This window comes from Dermacentor albipictus, chromosome 4 (genome assembly GCF_038994185.2).
Source record: "Dermacentor albipictus isolate Rhodes 1998 colony chromosome 4, USDA_Dalb.pri_finalv2, whole genome shotgun sequence".
Taxonomy (NCBI): Eukaryota; Metazoa; Arthropoda; class Arachnida; order Ixodida; family Ixodidae; genus Dermacentor; species Dermacentor albipictus.
This window is the reverse complement of record NC_091824.1, coordinates 140,832,170-140,852,947: the sequence shown is the minus strand read 5'-3', so window position 1 is coordinate 140,852,947 and position 20,778 is coordinate 140,832,170. Positions and strand designations below refer to the sequence as shown.

The 20,778-nt window shown below is 46.5% G+C and overlaps 1 protein-coding gene across 2 annotated transcripts in view; it reads right to left on the bottom strand.

Moving 5' to 3' along the window:
* Window positions 1-20,778, bottom strand: part of LOC139059365 (mucin-4-like) — a 140,795-nt gene that overhangs the window by 82,239 nt on the left and 37,778 nt on the right. Inside the window, exon 1 of one of the 2 annotated variants that reach the window (XM_070537669.1) lies at window positions 10,488-11,002. The exons of the other annotated variant lie outside the window; for it this stretch is intronic. The gene's annotated coding sequence lies outside the window, so the exon portion shown is untranslated. Of the gene's footprint in view, window positions 1-10,487; window positions 11,003-20,778 lie in introns of those variants that run through there. 2 annotated transcript variants of the gene reach the window in all.

The following is a 20,778-nucleotide window of genomic DNA, read 5'->3' as shown; positions in this document are numbered from 1 at the left end:
AATGAATACGATATAAGTGTTTCTCCTGCAGGAGTAAACAATATGTTTCCATAAAAGTGGGAACAGGTGTTTGTGTGCGGCCCGCTCTTAGGAGAGCACATCTCTTCAGTACTAAACTCGGCATTACTTCAGCAAGTATTCTGTTACGTTTGGTGGATAAACAAGTGGCCAATATGATGCCGTTGCACGGACATCTCTACCAACAAAATACTAGTGCGCAGGCCTTCGTGTCGAAATCGGATTGACATGAGTGCTCTGATTCAACGTTGATGAAATGTTTACTGAGCGACCCTGCAGAAACAGATTCGTCATCGACCAGTGTCTGTGTGGCAACAACTCGGTTTCGTAGCAAGCCAGCATTGCGCTATTCTTTCGCCCGGTGATGCACAGTCAATCGTTCGACGGAAAACAGTCTGTTCAAGCAAAACTATCGTTATGAATAAAGCAGGTCAGTCATAACACTCAAAATATCTATGGCATTTCGAGATACTCACAATTTCACTGCTCACAATGTGGGTTTCGAATCTCTAAGAGTGGTGATCTGCGCTATTCAGGGCCAGAAACGAGCCGGCTCTAGCCTTCACAGCGCTGCACGTATTTATATAGACAGATTGCATAGGCAGGAACTGAAGTCATCACTGTGCAAGAGAGGGATGCGTCTCGCACCGGTGCAGTCTTACAATGCATAACAAGGGCTTATTCGTATGCCGGAGAAACGACCTAGACGACCCGCTGTGAGCTGCGCGGGTAGCCGTCTCCTTAGGCAAGCCAACGAGAACCATTCGCGCTTGCCTACAAAGGAAATGCCGCAACACAAGATCGAGCGAAAAAGAAAAGTTAATGAATAAAAGAAGAAGGCGTACTACGCGTTCGGAGAGGACTAGTTGCGATCAGACACCTTTCGCGTGCAACCAAGAATTTTCCCTGACCGGTTCAAATCCCGCGAATTCCCGTTGGCGTGCGCGATTTACCTCCCCCCATCGTGTGCATCCACACAACGACCTACTCAGTAACTCGTGGGATGGAAGGCACCGAAACACTGTTTCGAGGCCGCAACAACACTAAGAAGTCTGCATATACTGCGCACTGGGTGATGGATGGCAGTGGCAGAGCCAATACCCCATAAGTACGACTGCTGTGCTGCCCGCGGCCGTTGCTACTGCTGCTACTGTTGGCGACAGGTGTGGTCGCAGCGGCTTCCTAGAAACCTGCTCGCTTTCTTGAACGGCGCGGCATTTTGCCCGCCTTGCCTAACAAAGTGGGCGTGCACACACGCTTTATCCGCGGATTGGGGCCGCGCCTGCAGCGTATAGTATACCGTTTCCTTTTTTTTTTCATTTAAAGTGCATAAACGCTCAGATATACGGCACACTTCTCACACGTGTGGCGTTCATTTATTTCTCCTGTCCTCTCTTAGGGGCGCTTCTATTTCTTCTTAAGGGCAATAAAGCTCTCTCTCTCTCTCTCTCTCTCTCTCTCTCTATATATATATATATATATATATATATATATATATATATATATATATATATATATATATATATATATATATATATATATATATATATATATATATATATATCCTATGGGTAAGGCTAACAATTGGGTGTTTCACGCTCGATGCATTCAGAGGCGCGCTTTCCGTCAACATGCACATTGGTTACATACCCCGGAGTATGTTTTGGCCCGAATGGACACCAGGCCGTCGTAGCTAGATGTTCCAGGGATGAGGTCATCAAGGACGCCGAAGCTTGCGAACCGCGAGCACGCGTGAAAACAAAGCTGCGGCGCTGTGCTACGATCCACCTCCTATATTTCAAGAAGCTCGGCAACGACTATCGGCACGATGCAACGGCATCGGTCTTGTGACACCGCACTCATGGTAGAGTTTGCCCTCAACGTATGCAGGCAAGCAGTATAACACTGCGCTGTCCAGCACTCGTAGACCTTAAAATACGATACAAATAGCACGACACCCGCAGCATCTCTTACGTCATTGGGAGCATCACACTTACGTATAGTGGTGACGCACGGACGGCCATTTGTTCGAAACAAAACTCAGTGCGACATCGTTAACACGAACACGCAATAACATGGGAAGCTGCGTCACACTGCTCGCGTTGTAGCGGCAACGCTGAACGGAGCAAAAGGGGGGATTGTGAAATGGAGACGAGCTGGGCGTTACGGTTACGTCACAACATGGTTCCATATTAGAAGGAGCACTCGGAAGCTCTGTCGACTTATTGTTTCGAACTCGTGAAGAAAAGCCACACCGTATGTTGTACAGCATACAGGGAGCTGTTTCGTGCAAAAATGCGGCGTTGCTTTATAGAGTGAAGTGACACATGCGACACTGCATGCAACTCGCGTGTCCTCGAAGTACGCGAGAAAAAAAAAAAAACATCGTGTACTCACGAACATGGCAGCAAAGATGTATGGCGACACAATGGAAGCGAGATTCTCTCGCAAGAAACAGAGAGCGAGAGAATGGGGAAGGAAAGAAGGGGGATCTATACTGAATACCGGAGAGGCTAGCCTGCAGAAAGCTGAAGCTGCGCAGCAACTATCCTGCCCTATGACTCCCGTATCATCGCTGCTTTCCTTGATAAAAGAACACGGAAAGACAAATAACGAACAATAGTCAACGTCAATTATCTCCTGCATTCAATAATACAGGGGGAATATTCTTTACCACGCGTATATGTTGGAAAAGGCACATGTGGTGGCACATAAAAAAGCCACACCGTATCTGTAAAGTGAACCGCGTCCAACACCGGAAACGTTTACGGTGCTCCCTTTCAGTTCAAATGAGCGCGAAGTCCATATATTACGAAAACAAAAATAAAGCAGGAAGAAAGACCCAATGCGCCTGCACTTATAATAATACAGACACAGTTCTTGAGGCGCACCCATAATGGACGTCTTTAATGGGTTAACGAACGCTTACAGCTGCACAAAAGACATGCATGCAGCGTGTACTTGATAATGTTAGTCGATGCTGCCCTGGTGAGCTGACAGGCGTGGTGCTTAGAGTTTCCCGATATCAAAGAGGCCATCAAAATGTACTCGCTTTGTGCACCATTATTATTCGCCGTGAAAGCGGCAGAAATACAGCAGCGCAGGTAAGCAGAACCTCAACTTGCGTACAATTATATTTCAACCGAGTAAAACGGTAACGCCGTTGGCATTCTAACTGCAAGCCTACTGAACTCCGATAATCAATAACTTAGTCGACAGTGTATGCCACCTTAATCGCTCACTAAAAGCTTGCAAATATACAAGTGACGGGCTTCTTTATAGCTACGCAAAATACCGACGCACTAGCTTTCGAGGCCCGCTCCCCGATATCTAACTTTGATTCCCAGATCAAAGTTACACGTACGTGAAGCTTCACAGGGTATATTACGCTATCACGTATTGGACTACACATTTGCGAACCAACCAATTTAACTTTAATTCTGGGGTTCTACCAGCCAAAAACACAATCTGATTATGAGGCACGCCATAGTGGAGGGACTTCGGATTAATTTTGACAACCTGGAGTTCTTTAATGTGCACCCAATGCATGGTACACGGGTGTTGTGGCATTTCGCCCCCATGGAAATGCGGCCGTCGCGGCCGGGATTCGATCCCGCGACCTAGTGCTTAGCAGCGCAACGCCGAAGCCACTAAGCAACCAGAGGTGGGTGAGACTCAACCCATCTCGGCTCTTAGCGAATTATTTGACTACCACGGCCTCAGCACGCCGAACTGGTTTTGCTACTTGAGCTTTAAGATGACGATGAGCCCATTATTACAACGAAGCTTTTACAGCAAAGCTTCCTCCTCCCCTCCCACCCCCACCACTCTTCTATATGCGTGGACGGCTCTCTCGCCGAGTGAATTGGGTCGATGCAGAAGACAGTGTAGACAACGGTAATGACTTGGCAAGGGCTGATCCTGATACCCGTGCACGACTTGTCTCCTCGCAAGTGTGCTAATGTGAGTTGTAACGCAGGCAATTCGTGGAGTCAGCACAACGCCACGTCACACACCCACATGCTCCTTAGTGTTAACGAATACACGACTAACCGACAATTGTACCAAACAGCATATCACAGAGGGTCTACCGGGAATCTATCGCTTCACTTTGACAATCACCCTCCAATGGTTTTGTGTCCAAATTTATTTTCAATAGAAATCATTCCATGTGTCGTCGGCCGTAGCGAGCATGCTCGAGGATGGGGACGAAATGCAAAAACGTCTGTTCACTTGTATTTAGGTGGACCTTAAAGAACCCCAGATGGTCCAAATTAATACAGTGCCCTGCACTACAACGACTCCTATTGCCCCAGAATTACGTTGGGACGTTAAAATCAATCAATCGTTCTAACTTTTGTGCCGTGCAAGTATGAATCGCGATTCATATAGAAAGTGCGTGATTTGACCCATGACCGTCTGTCAAGTTGCTTTTTCTATCATTATCGTTACATTCGAGTTTACTTCGCAAAGGCTACTGCCACACACAAAGGGTGATCCGGCGCAGAACCGTAACCACGGACGTAAACATACGGGGTGATAATTCTTTCTTAAGTTTTCCGACATATTTAAAAATCGCCTGTCGCTGATAACAGAATTATAGTTCTTGAGCTGCATCATTCGAAGAGACAGAAATTACTACCACGAGAAACCGAAACGCATATTCAATTTAATAACAACAATTCACCAATTAACTTCTTCATTAATTACTTTACGGTACATACTGGAATTTACTAGTTGTAGCCGGTGAGTTTTCAAAGCATATCCACTTGGAACTAATTTCCAGAATCACACCAATTTTAAGATCTGCGCCATTAAAATCGCCGTAAAAAATGCCCCGTTGCTCCATTTTTTTAACAAAACGCTCTTTTTAACATTGAAGCACAGAAGTAACTGGAACGCCCATGTATTTCGTTCCACACTTCAGGAAAAAAATATCTCGAAACTGTTGTCATCCTGGAGATTCATTTCAAATGTATACGTCTTGCAAAGTCACAATTCGCAAACTGCAATATGTGCCGTGAAGTAATCAATTAAGAGATAAATTCGTGAGTATCTTTAATTGGTTGAATACATGTTTAGATTTCCCGTGCTAGTAGTGTCCGTCTCTTCGAATAATCTAGCTCCAGGGCAGGCATTATTCTATCTGCCAGCAACGATGCCAATGTGCGCTGCAGTGCAACTCGATTTCCAGGATGTTCTAGGATTCCGGAAAACTGAAAAATAATCATCCCGTAAAATCCGTAAATCCGTAAAATCCGTAAATAATCAGCGTAAAAGAACGGAGCCGTTTTCCCACGTAGACGTTGACATACCTGCACCACACTATGCGACGAGGACGATCGAGCCGCATGAAGAGCCACCCGCCCACACCGTGCGGCCGTAGAAGGATCGTAAAGGTCGGCGTGATTCACAGCCACTGCTTCGGACGACATGGCCGGAGCGCGCCGCAGCCCACACGACAGAGACGGCGTCGTTATAGCCACGCACGTATCCTATGTACCTTGAGGTGGGCGCGAATGCACGGCTACTGCGGGAGCCCACGAGTACGGCTATGGCGCAAGGTGATCACACAGCCGGCGCAAGATGATGCGCCGGCGGCAGGTGAAACATGTCCCCGGCCTCGCAGTCGCGACGAAACGTATACGACTTCGCTATATATACAAGATACGGTGCTGAGAGGTCCAGTATAGAGAATACATACACAAACAAATTCAAATGAATAAGTTAAATTTTAAATTAAATTCAGTTTCTCAAGTTAATAATAATCTATCCCAGTACACACTGTGAGAAACAGGGCGATTCGCTGCTCCCACATGCTGCACCGATGAAGCCCACGAGATATGCCTCGGCTACATGATCGCCGATTCTTTAACCATTCGCTTCTATTCCCCTTCTTAGGGTTGCAGGCCGACTACCACGCATGACAGAGGCCGGCGGATAAAGTCTAGAGCGTGAGACTCGCGTCTCCGAGATTACGAGTGTCCATACGTGTAACGTCTTACTGCGGCTGTGCCGGCGTACCTGTGCGAATCCGTGAATCGGCACTGCGCCCTATAGGAGCAAAAGCGATCGGCGCACCACCGGTGCAGAAATGCGGGCGAGAATGCGGGGATAAGCTAAACGCAGTTGGTTTCGAATGCGTGCATTCGGACTACGCTAACTATAGTATATAGTACCAGGATGCGGATGGAGACCACTTTTAGACATCCGAATGTATGTTGTAAGGCTTCAGTGCTGCTGCAGAATGTTGTTCAGATGTCTACTTGCTCCGGCAGAATATAGTACCACGTGCCCCCCCCCCCCCCCCCTCCCCCTCTTCCCCCACCACAATTTATCTTCTCCAGCACAAGTTATGCGCCGAGTCCCATAGAGGCCGGCATCCTACAGGAGTGGCATACATGGACGTGCAATGAAAGTCAATAACAGTATTAGTGAGACTTCTTTTTCATAAGACCTGCTGGAATAGGATGTATGGAGTATTCCTAACCGGACACACGGAGCTTCAGCGGACAGTAAGAAAGCAGCACGTCAGCAACGAGCCCCGCCAACTGGGTTAAAGCAGTTACGACTGACGAGCGCGGACAGCTGGCGCCAAGAATGCACGGTGTAAAAGACAGCACAAAGAGCACCTGCTCGCTAGCAAGGACGCTCAATGACCTCGGTTCAGAAATAAAGATGAGGACGAATAGTAGCGCAGACCATCTGGCTACTATCACGTGGGAATCCATTCGTCAAAACTGAGCGTACTTTCTGCAAGCATCGGTATTCATACAGAAAGTGGCTGCAGGTGCCAGGCGGGTGAACCGATCGACAGCGCATTTCCGCCGTTCTTGTAAATGGCGAACGAGTCATTCAGACGGCCTCGAGAGGAGCTCATATGCCTAATTAACGCTTGCACTGCCTCTCAACAAGTCAAAGAACGTATGTTTGCATGTGACGTTCAAGTATTATAAGAGCGAAATGTGGAAGTTGTTCGAACTACGTTCGGCTAACCTGAGTAATCTTTATAACCCGGCCCCTGCCTCCATCTTCCACGCATCGAATCTTTTTCCGCAGCATCGAGAGCGAAATGGAAATAGTGAGATAACAGGGAGGCTAGAGTAAGTTCCGGCTGGCAACCCTGTAGTGAGAGATAGGGCGAAAGGTATCGAAGACAAGGGAAAGAGAGACTTGTAAGACCTGTGGAAAAGAAGGAAGGAATGCTAACGATAGAAAAGGAGATGTGATAGAGCAAGAGAGAAACTTGCTAAATATGGTTGATTAAACGGAATGTTACATTTTGGCGGCAGTCACAGTTTTCAGCCATGTCATGCACCATTGACAGTCATGAAGATGATCATCTATTGGCTAGCCTCAGAATGTAACCTGTTCTGGACTGGGAATACACAGTTTAAAGAAATGTAATTAAGACAACTCGATTCGAATCAATCCGGTGGCAAGCCGTACAAATCCAAACGTATGCGATCGTCTGTGACTACAGAAGCAAGACTTTTTTTTTTTTAATTGTACGTACGAGTGGTACGAGGTAGACCTGTACTTGACTCTGAAGTGGCAGCCACAACACGCATTACACCGAGAATACCGCCGATCCCGAAATGAACAAAGTGCAGTCTACAGCTTCCGGCAAAGGCAGCGCCGAGGCAATCACTTTGTCCCCTCTATGCACGGGTTTCTCAAAGAAGGGACGGACCTTGACGAACACGCGCACTTATAACACGGTCAGACACACACACACGCGCATCGCTCTACCCGCCCACAAAATTACACAGCGCCGCAGCAGTCTCCTCTCTCTGCCGGCGACACAGCAGCCTGCGATCGAAGAAGCCGGCTGCACTGCATCGTGCACACGCTGCTGCCCCGGGGCTACCGCTGAAACGTGCCTGCACGCTGGACGGGCCTTTAATCGATTCCGGCACTGAAACCATTATTCCCTCTCCTCCTCTTCCTCTCGGCTTCACGCACTCGTCCGCGACTGACGTTACAGCGGCACGACTCACACGGCGACCCGGCTATGTATGCGGGCTCCACGCCGCCGCGGTATGGCACGTCTTGCTCCCTTCCATCTACACGGCCACACATGAAGGCAGTTTCAGCAGAAGAGGGCACATCTGGACCAAGACATTAGCGCGGAAGTGAAGACAACGTACACGTGTTGTCAGAGTGTTGTGTTTACGGTCATTCTGCAGCCGTCCAACTATGGTTGGTGTAGGGCGGTGGTGTTTTTCCAAGTGTTATCCGTGGACTCCAAAGCGTACTTGAGAGCGTTCGCGACGTCCGAGGACAGCGCATGGAGTGAGATCGAGTGAAGCGAGACGTTTGGCGAAGCAGTCGCGAGCACTATACCCTTATGTGCGTGAAACTGCGTTATCCGCTTTGATCAAAACCTAATGAAAAGAACTATGACTGACGTAGAGCGGTACACGCGCGGCTTTTTCCATCAGGTCAGCATCGGTGCTTCAATCACGTGACGTCACCACTATCGTTAATAGGAGACCGCGGGTGGCATATCGTGGGCCTCCCCGGTCAATTGCGGAATCCCGCCATCGTGGAGTTCCGCCAACAGCGCCAAGACTCTTCAAACGTCGTCACCGGCCAATCGGGAAACAAACCGAAGAGACGTTAGTCGAGTCAATAACCGAACCCATGACGTCCTGGTCCTGGGACTGTCGCTGTACCGTCTAAGCTGTGAGCTCATCAGCGCCAGCGTGTGTTCGGACGAGACACTGCACGCTTTCGAAACGCCCGGAGAACGTTGAGGAAAGAACCCCTTGAAGACAATTTCTTAAGAAATTACGAGGTAGATATCAATGTGTCATTAAACCGTGGAGCAGCGAGAAGGTCGGTATAATGATGTTCGTGAATACGAAAGGAAAAAGAAGCCATTCCGCTGGACGCGGGTGTTTCCGTGCGCACGTTTATGAGAGAGTCAACGGAGAGGCAGTTAGGCATTTCGTCGCAGTGCAAGCACGCATATGACAGCGACGGGCGCATACAGCGCGCGCGTAAACGGCGGATAGATTAATAAGAATTTCCTGCTTCGCGAGACTCGTACTTACGTATTCCCTCCGCCCTTCCCTGTCCGGCTGTTCGAATGTCACGTGGTCACCGATGTTGGCAACACGAAAATGTTCAGTCCGGGTTACGGAAGTTTACGCTTTCTAGCTGGAATATACGTAGCCACAACTATAATCCCGCACCTTGCTTGGTCACAGCCGCACGTCGCTTAAACTTGTTTCGCATGCCGCCACGGCTCTTTTGACTCGTGCGCTTTCATATCGTGTTCACTCGTACGCAATAATATGCGAAGCCTCGCGCGGACGTATTTTCTTTCAATACTTCCCTGGTTTCATAATGAGACAGTGGCGCAATAAATTTCAGCGAGCAAATGCACGTATCCACTCTTTCTTTTTTAAGAGACCGTGTGCAAAGTGTCTCCTACTTCCCTGCTGCGGCAAGAAGGGACAATGAAACGAATCTATAAGCACATGCGTAATATATATCTCTCGCTCTCTGTGGGGATAAAGTGATATCTGACAGCACGATACCTCTTGCACACAGTGTACAGTCGCTTACTGCACAGCTAAACAAGCGGGACTGACACGCTGGCCACGACCCGTCGCAATTCTCCTTTCTTCGGTGAACTTCGGGCGTGGCACAGCAGAGCCGTCGCATCTCGCGAGAGCCATATTGGAGCGAACATACAGCAAAGGTGAAACCAAATTAACGAAAGAAGAATGCAAGGAACAGTGCCGGAACCTTGGAACAAATAATTAGGTCAAAACTATGTCATGGGCACGCCCCTGTCACCCTATACAGGATGAAGAAGAAAAGTATGCACATAACCATCAAGCGAACGAACACGCGGTAGCATCCGGGTTACAGTGCTGCCCTCCCAACGTAAATATTTGATGAATCACCTACATTTGCGTCTGGTCACGTCCGGTCTACAAAGTCTTCGTCGTCGGGTACGCGCGCGACTGGCGACCTTCGCTTACAGCAGTGCAAGAACGCTTGCTAACACACTTCGCCAGTTGCCGAATCCACGCAGAATACATTGAAACATTCAAAGAATACATAGATTAACGAGCCTCTATACCTGCACAGAATAAGCGGAAAACGCAACGTAATATGTATGATAGCCTAGCAAACCGCCATGATAATTAACAGTGCTGTTGAGGCCGTTATTAAGGAAAGTAGCAGTAAGGTTCCTTGTCATGGCTTGAGGCAGTTACGTATTTTGCTCTAAATTCCTCTAAATCTTGTTCTTGCACCCAGCCACGATGATGAGAATTCCGTATTCGCTTACCTTGGCACATATACACCGAGGGAGAGAGCAACGACACAAACCAACATCCATCTCCATACAGCCCCCGACAACGCCAGCCTGCCGCTGACAGCGTTCGCAAGACATCGCGACGCTATGACACCACCCGGACAATGAATGGCACAGTAGTGAACGCACGTACCACGGATCTCCACAGGTTGTCGGTTCGCCCTAGGAGTGTTATCCGCGGATCGCTCTTTCCGCACAGGCGCCGGCGCCACACACGCGAGCCCCCGGAGGGAGGTCGAAGCGCCGGGCCCGAAAATGCGTCGCACGGTGCCGACGATCAATAACACGGCCGAGAGCGGAGCACAGAGCGGCGCAGCATCCGAGCGCGGCTTCTGCATCCACGCTGTCCCTTCTCTCTCTCCTTCCGGACGCCGGCAGGAGTCGGCCACTAATCGCCGCAAGAAAGCACGCGCCGGCGTCGGCAGCCAGCACACGGCGGTCACAAGATCGCGCGCACCAGGCGCGAACAAATCACGTCACAAGCGGTAAACCGCTTCGGCGACGGTCTCACAAAACTCGAGATGCGCGTCCCTTCCACTGCTTTCAATGGGGAGGGCCGTGCGGCAAAGAGAGGAGCGGCGGCCCGCACAGCCACCCGTCTCGCTCTTTCCGCCGGCCGGCAGAGCAAAATGGGTTCTCGCAGAACGCGCAGTGCGGGAGCGGTGAGAGCGGCTGCGAGAGGGTGACGCCGAAAGAAGGAGGCGACGTAATCGCTGGCGATGCCGGCGGCGCTTGGCGGCGCGTCGCGCTACTAGCGGGGGAAAGCATCGCCGAACGTGGTTTGCGCGGCACCGTTCAAAAGCTCGCTCCCGTCAGCCGTTAGTGAAAGTACAGTCGGTGACCCGCGTTTAAAAGCACCTGGTATAACCCAGAGCACCTGACGGCACCGTCACATTAAGTTGGTAGGACCATTAACGAATGAATCTCGTGCAGTACAGAAGAGTCAACTTCCGCAGCCAATGCCCCGAAGGCATGTACCGCATAAGTTCCCGTACGTACATAGCAGCGACAGCCAAATAATTTCGTTAAGAATCCCGGCTATCGTTACGCAGGGGAGTGTCAATAAATGAACAGCAAGATAATAAAGAGGCAATGGAGCTACAATAACAGAAAATGACAACGACTCCACTCTGTGAATATGGAATGGCAGCGAAAGCTGACGACAGTCAAAGCTCTCAAACGAAAAGCAAAGTGATTTCGCTGCCATCTTCACAGAGCGTAATGGTGTTGCTATTTTTTTGCATTGCGAGACTGGCGTCGTTGCTCGATCGAAGGTGCCCGGGCTCGCGATTGTCGTTTTGTTCAGCATCGCGGGAACGTTCGTTCGTCGGTGGTCGTTTCGCGCCGGCGCCGTTCACATTCTCGTTACCATTCCCTCCGGCGCTCCTCGTACGTATGTTGTTCTTCGGGTGTACGAACTATACGCGTCCGCCTCATCGATAACGCAGCTGTTTTTAGCGCCGATACTTTTCCTGCTTATGTACTCCGATAACCTTCACGTCATGCAATTGTTCACGGCGAGCGTTCTAATCAGTTCCGCATTCTGACATCTGCGCCGCCGTACTGTACCTGTATCGGTTTATTGGAAATCGCTTAGTCCGTTTCTGTTGCCGGACGCCGAGAAAACTACGGAAGGTTAGTCATATACAGCTTTTGCTGTAAAATACTGTTGCTTACAAAACACTAGTATAGTTACTACACTACGAAAGAGTACACTACACGTTGATATTAACTATATAGATTATGTGGGATAATGCTCTTCTGGAATGGCGACTGCAATACACAGCTACAGGGCTCTCAGAAAGGCAATGTATTAGCAATTCATCAGCTCCGCCTCAGAAATGTATCAGACTTCCTTAAAAAAAACATAAGAAAACAGTCATCGGGAAAAGATCTTCGCATTACTCCACAATAGCGGCATACCTTAGGTAGGATTACTTGGCGGTCGAAGAAAAAGGTTGTCTTGCAAGTTGGATAGTGGTATACGCTATACAGGGTCCATTATGAAAGTGATGCGCATGATTTTATTATGACGCGACTATTCATGGCAGCACGGTAAAACTGGTCGGGAAATGTGGCGAGAGTTCTGCCCTAGACATGTCCACATTTGCGGCACATGGGATAGTGACCGAGGATCTGCAAACGCGCAAGGTCTGCACGAAGCTTGTGCCGAAAGTGTTGACGGAAGATCAGAAAGAACTTCGAGTTTTGCGCTGTCAAGAATTGTTGGATTTGATTAATAATGAGCCAGACTTTCTTAACTCTGTCGTAACCGGAGACGAATCCTGGATCAGGCACGTACCCAGGATTTTTTTTCGGGGGGGGCCCACCACCTCCATTATCATCATCATCATCATCGTCGTCGTCATCATCATCATCATCATCAGCCTGTTTTATGTCCACTGCAGGACGAAGGCCTCTCCCTGCGATCTCCAATTACCCCTGTCCTGCGCCAACCGATTCCAACTAGCGCCCGCGAATTTCCTAATTTCATCGCTCCACCTAGTGTTTTGTCGTCCTCGATTGTGTTTCCCTTCTCTTGGTACCCATTCTGTAACCCTAATGGTCCAATGGTTATCTAACCGGAGCATTAAATAACCTGCCCAGCTACATTTTTTCCTCTTGATGTCAATTAGAATATCGTCTATAGCCGTTCGATCTCTGATCCAAACCACTCTCTTTCTCTCTTAACGTTATGCCTAGCAATCTTCGTTCGATCGCTCTTTGCGTGGTCCTTAACTTGTTCTCAAGTCTCTGCCCCATATGCACTGGCAAAATGCACTGGGAAATGCACTGGCAAATGCATTGGCACTGGACATATTGCACTGGCAAAATGCACTGATTGCACACCTTACTTTTCAATAATAATGGTAAGCTTCCAGTCAGGAGCTGGAAATGTCTGCCGTATGTGATCCAACCTATTTTATTCTTTTGTGAATTTCCTTCTCATGATCAGGGTTCCCTCTGATTAATTGACCTAGGTAAACGTACTCCTTCACAGTCTCTAGTGGCCGACTGGCCATCCTGATCTCTTGTTCCTTTGCCCGGCTATTTATCATTATCTTCATCTTCTGCATAATAATATTCAACCCCACTCTTACACTCTCTCTGTTAAGGTCACCAATCATTTGTTGTAACTCGTCTGCATTGTTGTTGAATAGAACAATGTCATCAGCAAACCGAAGGTTGCTCAGATATTTGCCGTCGATCTTTACTCCTAAGCCTTCCCAGTTTAATAGCTTGAATTCTTCTAAGCACGCAGAAAATAGCTTTGGAGAAATGTCTCCCTGTCTGACCCCTTTCTCTATAGGTATCTCACTGCTTTTCTTGTGTAGAATAAGGTAGCTGTAGAACCTCGTAGATATTCTAACGCGAAAGACGAGTCATTAAGACGAGAAACTATTTACAGATTATACCGACAACAACGGTTGCAGCGCTGACCGGTTAGGTTCACAGCGCGAGCCCAGCTCGTTCTTCCTTCTCTTTTCTGGAGTGATGGCGCCTACGCGCCTCGTTCAAACAAACAGATACCTCACGCATGTAGCAATATTTTCCAAGCTTTTTACATAAGCGTTCTGTACTCCTCGATTACGTAGTGCCTCTAAGATTGCTGGTATCTCTACTGAATCAAATGCCTTTTCGTAATCTATATAAGCCACATAGAGAGGCTTTTGTACTCTGCAGATTTTGCGATAACCTGGTTGATGACATGGATGTGATCCATTGTAATGTATCTCTTCCTGAACCTAGCCTGTTCCCTTCGTTGACAAAATCCAGTGTTAACCTTATTCTATTGGAGATTACTTTGGTAAATATTTTATATAATACTGGGAGCAAGGTAATGGTCCCATAATTGTTCAATTCTTTAACGTCTCCTTTTTTTGTGGATTAGTATAATGTCTGCATTCTTCCAGTTTTCTGGGACCCTTGCAGTCGATAGACACTTCGTATAAAGAGCCGCCAGTTTTCCAAGCATTATGTCTCCTCCATCTTTGATTAAATCGACTGTTATTCCACCTTATCCTGCCGCTCTTCATCGTTTCATGTCTTGCAGGGCCCTTCTGACCTCATCGCTAGTTATAGGAGAGTTTCTGTATCCTGTTCATTACTGTTTCTAAGTGAACTATCGTGACTCCTCTGGGTACTGTATACAGGTCAGCTTAGAATTTTTCCGCTGCTTTTACTATATCTTCGAGATTTCTGATGATATTATCCTTCTTATCTTTTAGTGCATACATCATGGTTTGTCCTATTCCAGGTTTCTTTTTTACTGATTTGAAGCTGCGTTCATTTTTTACGGCTTCTTGAGTATTTCTCATGTTATAGTTTCAAATATCAGTTATTTTTGCCTTGTTGATCAGTTTTGACAGTTCCGCGAATTGCGTAACGCTGTGCGGCCGCCAGTCTCATATAACCGCGTAGAGCGCAGGACTCTGCCATTCTAGACGTACTGCGCTCACTGCGAAAGGTTAGAAAAACACCCGCATTAGCACAGCAGAGAAGTGGCTACGTGAGGCGGTTCGACCGATAGCTGTAGAAGCGTCATTCAAAACAAGTAATCGTTCTCCACTTCCGGCGGCCTTTTCTCTACTTCCTTTTTAAATAAAAAGATGTTGATCCATAAATATTCTCATAAACAACGGCTAACTTTTTATTATTCGCTTTTGCTTGCAGTTTGGTTGTTGCCTTGGCTCTCCCTTAGTAGATCGCTTAATTTCTCAACTCCTTGTGATTTTTGTTTCCAGTTGCCAATTTTGCACGAAAGGTGCTATACAGTTAGGGAAAAACAGGAATTTAAGAATGTGTGAGGAGTGGTGGCGTGGGTGGGGAGGGGGGGGGGGTGTATGCCACTTGATTTCGGGGGGGGGGGGGGCCGGGCCCCCCCGGGGCCCCCCCCCCCCTGGGTACGTGCCTGTCCTGGATGTTCGAGTACGACATAGAATCGAAAAGGCAGAGCAGCGAGTGGAACACAAGATCATCCCCCCGCCCCAAGAAAGCGCGAATGAGCAAGTCTCACACCAAAACAATGCTCATTGTCTTCTTTGACGCCCGAGGAATCGTCCATTTTGAGTTTGTACCACAGGGAGAAACTGTCAACTCAGCCGTTTATCTGCAGGTGCTCAAGAGATTGAAACGCCGGGTGGCGCGCGTGAGGGCTGACATGTTGACAGACACGGTCAAGCTCCACCATGACAATGCCACCAGCCAGACGTCCATCACTACCAACTTCCTGGCCCGGAGCAACACCCCAGTAGTCCCTTACAGCTCCGACTTGGCTCCGTGCGACTCCCCCCCCCCCCCCCCCCCCCGACTGATGAGAGTGCTGAAAGGAAAGCAGTAGGAGACCGTGGAAAACATCGAAAAGCATGTTACAGCGTTCCTGAGAGTCATTCCTGTCGAGGAATTTCAGGGTGCCTTCCAGGCGTGGCACACACGTCTCCGCAACTGTACTGACGCAGGGGGAGAGTATTTTGAAGAATTTTAACCATTTGTACAGGTCCGGTAAATAAATCTATTTGTCCCAGAAAATGCGCATTACTTTCATAATAAACCCTGTATATAATGCATTGAAGAACAATGCTGAGTGGTGCACCATGTGGCGACGTGCCAACTGCGCTAAGAAAAGCTTCCAAAGGAGTTGCTTTGTTACACAGTTGTCAGATACAGATTAACAGTGATGATTAAGAGGCTGGCTTCGTAATCATTCGGATACGTTACCACTCGCTACTGCCCTCGAGTTGCCTAAGAAGACTCCGAATAGTGGTCGCCCTTGAAACTGTCGCGTCGTAGATGCACGTGTCAGGCGCAAGCCTGCATATCTGTCTACGTAACATGTAGCCCAGTGTCCTCGACTTCAACAATTTATGTTGCACATGCACCCTTCTCACAGCCGACGCTGGGCGCACACTTCTAACCAAAGAGCATCGGTTAGTGTCACAGCCTTTTTGCATGACCCTGATCCCCCCTTCCTCTTCTCTTCCCCTTTTTCATCTCTCCTCTTAGAGCGGGTGGCCGTGGTAGGCGTTTCAGAAGAAAATTGCTATACGGCCCACTTTTCTTATATGATTAACAATCGTATAACTGTTTCCGTAGTGGTCGCCATAGTGCACGACGTGCAGGTGTCTATCGCTGAGAAACTCGATCTTTCTGCACCAACAGATGAGCACTTCCCAGAATTAGAACCAAATCAAACACTGCAGCTCCAATCCTAGTCCGCTTTGCTACAAGTGAGAGATAAGTGAATTGGTAAAAGGTGCTGTCTAAGGAAAGAAGGTATTTTTATCAACGGAAATCTTAGTGCACGTACGAAGAAACTGCTCTGGGTGACCAAGGCGCGAAAGAGAAACAATACCGCTTTGTCTGGGCTCGCAATTGGCGAATATTTGTGAAAAAACAAGGTGATTCCGTTATTCGAATACACAAGGAAGAAGCTCTAACCAAATTGGTGTGAAATGACTGAGAACGTTAACTCTGTAAGTGATTGGGTGAAAAGGAAGACGGAATGGACGAGTGAAAAGTCTAATGATCTCGTTCTTGAACTAATACATATCAATGTGAGGAGCTTACGGAAAAATTGAGACACGGTACAGGCGTACTTGAAAAAAGCTCTGTCATCCCTGCAGATTCTTATCTGGACGGAAATTAACGTTACTGACCGCGAATGTTTTCACTTCTCATTAACGGGCTTTCAGTCATTTGCACTATGTAGGAAAACCCAAAGAGGCGGTGGTGTGCTCTTTTGTAAATAATGATTGGTTATGCGAGCAGGTGCAGGCAGATTTCATTGAAGCAGAAGTAATTGCTCTAAATATTACAAAAGGTAATGAAGAATGGTTAGCGTGCACAGTCTATACAGACCACCAAACAAAAGCACAGGTGTTTTTCTGGAAGAACTCTCACGCTTCCTGCGTGCCCAAGTGTCAAAGCAACAAGTTATACAACTAGCTGGTGACTTTTAATTTAGATGTCTCTAATGTAAACAAACCGGGAATGACAGAATACCCCTAACATTACTAGCAAGCTTAGAAATGGAAAATCAGATTCAAAGTTACACACGTGAAGAAATCTTACGCAGTCATTTAACAAAAAGCTGTATTGACCACATCAGTGCAAAGACAGTTCCTTTGAGTGTGTAATTAAGGAAAAAGTAGCGGATCACTATTTTTCTAACCCAGCCATTTTGGCAGGCGCGAACCAATACAGCCAACAGTTTACCGAAAATTCTGAACAGCGCTTATGTTGATAAACAAATAAGGTCTTTTGACTGGGACAGGCTCATATTCGCTGACCATTTACAAAGCTGCTAGCTTTTGGTACAAAGCTTTTCTGATATTTACCGCAAGACCCGAAGGAAAATTAGGCTCGCGCGTAGAAACCCTCGTGGCCCCTGGATTGATTCAGAAATCCTGGAAGTCTGCTGCATTAAAACCAATCTTCAGAAAAAACTGCAGAAAAAACCCGATGATAAAACCACAAAAGAAGAGTTTAGACAAATTAGAAATAAAATTAAAGCGGAAATAAGAGTAGCTAAGCGTTGTAATAAGCGTTGTAACACTTGCAGAAATTTTCTGCGTCCCGCTACGATTCCGGAAAAACCTGGAGTATAGTCAGCACGGTATTAGGAAGACCTCCTAGGCGTACGATTGACAGTGCAATAAAAGACTTTCCCGAATATGGAAAACAGAATACAGACTTAAGATTTCAATAAGCACTTCGTTGAATTGGTGATGAAGCTACTTACACCCAGTGCATCGGGTTCCGCACGTAACCCAACAAATAACTCAAACATTAATTCTGCTTACTTACCTTCTATCTTAGAGACTGAACTCTGGAACATAGTCAGGAAATTAAAGATGGCGAAATCGCCGGGTTACGATGGCATTAGAATAAGGGATAACCTTGTGAATGTTGATAAACTGAAAGCAATGTTGCATTACATAATTAAAGAAACGTTAAAGACAGGCCATATTCGTAAGAAATTGAAAATCAGCGTAGTAAAGCCTCTTTTAAAAAAAGGTTCACTAAATTCTTACGACAACGACAGACCAGCAGCTATCCTTTCGCCTATTGCTTGTACTCTTGAAAAATGTGTTCTTTTAATATGATGTCATTCTGTCAAAAGTATGATTTATTAAGCCAAGTTCAACATGGTTTTCATCCTGGACAGAGCACAATTCACCTCTTAGAAGATTTTAATGACTTTATCTGCGCTGAAATCGATCGCAACCATATTGTTCTAACACTTTTTATCGGCTTTCAGAAGGCATCCGATACCATCAATCATGAACTTCTACTGCATAAAATAGATCATTTTTGCTTCAGAGGGCCACACCGGTCATTCTTTCATAATTATTTCAAAGAACGAAAACAGTGTGTAAAAATAGAGGACTATTATAGTACGTTGTTAGATATTAAATCAGGAGTACTTCAAAGGTCCGTCCCAGGACCTCTTTTATTAAACATTTATATTAATGAACTAACCAGCTTACCATTCCAATCCAAGCTGCGCTTATACACAGATGACACTGCTCTTATGCTGCCTGGGACATCTTATAGCGAACTCGGAGATGCACTTAAAACAGATATAGAATGTGCGCTCTCTTGGTTTTCTCTTACTACAGTAGTCATTAACAAAGACAAAACAAACCTTATATTAATAAAGGGAAATGAGACAATAGTTCATTTTCTATTAATTACTTCCCCCCACCTTGCGGGTTTTCGCAGAACTATTACGTCACGAACCTTATTTGTTTCCACAATTCACATAAAGTCGTAATAAATTCCAAGCCAATTTACTTGCACCACACATGCTTTGGAAATTGTCTATGTATCCCAGTGAAGTTAGTAGATAGTGCAAAATATTTAGGAGTGACATTCGACAAAACACTGTCTTGGAATATTCATATAGCGGAAGTCGCAAAGCGGTAAACAACGGTTTGTGCTTATCTATATGCCCTGAGATCGCTATGTGATGCACCTATAAGAAAAATAGTTTATAAGAGCTTAGGCGAGTCGATAATAAGATACGGTCTTACTTTATACGGCTCCACATCTGTTTACAAATTAAATGTGTTAAATAATATTCTAAGAAAAATTGCCAACAGCCTGTCATACGGAACACAATTTCATAGTGAACATGCATTACTTAACATGAATCGTTTCGACATATTACTCGAAGAAAAGCAGTTACTATTTGAAATTTTGCATAAATATTATTTCTCTGGTTCTTTTAAACTGAAGAATATAAAAACACGGAATTTACGCAATACAGTAAAATTCATTATTCCTCGCGTGTACACTCATTACAGAAAGAGAACCCGTAACTTTTATGTACCTTCAAACTTTAACCAATTTGAAATGAATACCACACTCACCTCTGTTCGACAAATTAAGCAATTCGTACGGTCATTTGTGCAGTCAATTGAATGACTCCACATGGTCATACTGACCAGTGCAGTTATTTGTGTGCAAAAGAAGTATCTTCTATTGTTTTTTTTTATGTATAATATGGAAAAACGATAATCTGGCGTTTATGATCTGTCCTTGTGCAATGCCTAGTTTCTTGCTTCGCTGTTTCGCGACATGCAAATGTTGTACTTCACAGCCTATGTTTCCTTGTGATGTGAACGATACCTGCTTCTAACATTACGTTTAAATGCTTAATTTGCGCGCTGTGTGTGATAATTGTGCAGATGTAACGACTCGCCCAGCTAGCTGCCGTATACTCTAGTTTGTGCATGCCTCTGCACTGATGCAACAACGCTGTACTGCCCAGCAGCGCTCACAAGCATTAATGCTTAAGAGGGCTGGCTATTACAATGTATGTCTACCTGGCAATAACGTTATTATTATTATTATTATTATTATTATTATTATTATTATTATTATTATTATTATTATTATTATTATTATTATTATTATTATTATTATTATTATTATTATTATTATTATCCAATCACTCGCACTGGTGAAGGCTACGGCGGAGCGAGGCATGCCCCCAAAACTCCGCCTACTGAACCGTCACCGTGGCGCGCAGCGTAAACTTGATTTTGGATGTTACTGTAGATGCCACCACTTCCGAATTTGAAGCGTATACGACACATCAAACGTAAGCCAAACGCGGCCGCGGTGTCTACGCTACGTATAGCAGGCCGCAGCTACATATGCAAGTGCAGTGCGTATATACGCAGCAGCATTTGCATTGTACACAACAGGGCTTGAGTGCGTGTTCGCGCGCAGATACGCACCAGCCTGACCGTATACGTGCTACGCGGTGCGGACTCGCTTTGACCTTCACCAGCTTGACCGACGGACAGGTAGCCACATCCAACTTGCGCATTTTGAAGCGATGTGAAATAAGTCCGCCAAGGCGTCTAACCAGGAGCGGCCTGGAGTGAGCGCCCGCTGGCAAGCGTGCATGCGTG